Source organism: Vulpes lagopus, chromosome 11 (genome assembly GCF_018345385.1).
Source record: "Vulpes lagopus strain Blue_001 chromosome 11, ASM1834538v1, whole genome shotgun sequence".
Classification (NCBI taxonomy): domain Eukaryota; kingdom Metazoa; phylum Chordata; class Mammalia; order Carnivora; family Canidae; genus Vulpes; species Vulpes lagopus.
The window spans coordinates 63,772,474-63,774,196 of NC_054834.1; the positions used below are offsets into that span (position 1 = coordinate 63,772,474).

The window sequence follows — 1,723 nt, forward strand, 5'->3', positions numbered from 1 at the left end:
CTCTTAGGGTTTATGGTGTCTTAACCAATTCTACTGTCCTATAAATTGCACCTAATTATTATTATTTTTAAAATATATCTCCTCCCCTCAAAAAAAAAGAAAATATTTTTCCTGTTTTGTATACTAATGTATTTACAGCACATAGAAGTGTGACTGGCACTTAGATAACCTCTAAGTGTATGTTGAACTCACCTGAGTTTGCTATTATTCCTTCTAGAGACATACAGAACACATTTTGAAGCCCATAACCTAATTTTGGGGGATCATATTGCATGTCAACTTTAAGAAAAATTATTGCATAGTTTTTTCCACATTGTTTGCACTGCATATTTTACATCTTTGTTCCTCAAACTATAGATCAGGGGATTCAGCATGGGGATAACGAGGGTGTAAAATATGGACGCCACTTTATCAGTGTCAAAGGAATGACTGGACTCAGGTTGCACATACATAAATATCAAAGTCCCATAGAACACTGTGGCCACTGTCAGGTGGGACCCACAGGTGGAAAAAGCCTTGAGCCTACCCTTAGCTGAGTTCATCCTGATGATGGCTACTAGGATCAGTAGGTAAGACACAAGAACTACCAGAAGGGATGAAATCAAATCAAAACCAGCTAAGATAAGAATAATCATTTCAGTTTCATGTGAATTTGAGCAGAGCAAAGATAACAAGGGGAGACAGTCACAGTAGAAATGATTGACAACATTGTAGCCACAGAAGAATGAACTAAAAATCTTTATGGTGACTAGAAGAGACACAAATGTGCTGTAGAGATAAGGGATTGCCACCAGCACCTGACACACCCTCTGTGACATGATGACGGGGTAGAGGAGCGGGTTGCAGATGGCCACGTAGCGGATGTAGGACATAGCTGACAGAATGAAAAGTTCACTGATGATAAACACAAGAAAGAAAGCTAGTTGCATAGCTCAAAAATAATAGGAGATTGTATTTTGATCCACAATAAAATTTACTAACATTTTGGGTCCCACGGTTGTTGAATAACCAAGGTCAGTAAATGCCAGGTGTTTGAGGAAGAAGTACATGGGTGTTTGTAGTCTGGCATCCACTTTGGTGAGGATGATCATGCCCAGGTTGCCCACCACAAGATCAAATAGATGATAAAGAAGAGCCCAAATAATGGAGCCTGCAGCTCAGGATGATGTGTGATTCCCATGAGAATGAATTCATTGAGCATGGTCAGATTGTGTTTTTCCATCCTGGTTTATTTAGAAATCTATTCTGGATAGATACATCATCATAATCAATAGATTTCATGCATTAAATCCTGCTCCCTCTGCCCATCCTCCTCACTTTCATACACATTTTCTCTCTCATTTAAGAAAAGGAAAAGAAAGAAAGAAGAAAGAAAGAAAGAAAGAAAGAAAGAAAGAAAGAAAGAAAGAAAGAAGAAAGAAAGAAAGAAGAAAGAAAGAAAGAAAGAAAGAAAGAAAGAAAGAAAGAAAGAAAGAAAGAAAGAAAGAAAGAAAGAAGAAAGAAAGAAAGAAAGAAAGAAAGAAAGAAAGAAAGAAAGAAAGAAAGTAGGGAGGTTGGGCCAAAACACAAAAATCAGTTGTGTTTTCCTACACCAGCAGAGAATAATTGAAATAAAAAAAAAAGATGAGAGTATTTACATTTACAATAGCATCAAAAGAAAAAAAAAGTATTGGGATAAATTTAAACAGCAAGGTGAGGGCAGCCCCGGTTGCTCAGCGGTTTA

At 37.1% G+C, this 1,723-nt stretch overlaps 1 pseudogene; it reads right to left on the reverse strand.

Moving 5' to 3' along the window:
• Nucleotides 1-281: 281 nt before the first annotated feature.
• Nucleotides 282-1,222, reverse strand: LOC121471995 (annotated as a pseudogene).
• Nucleotides 1,223-1,723: the final 501 nt, after the last annotated feature.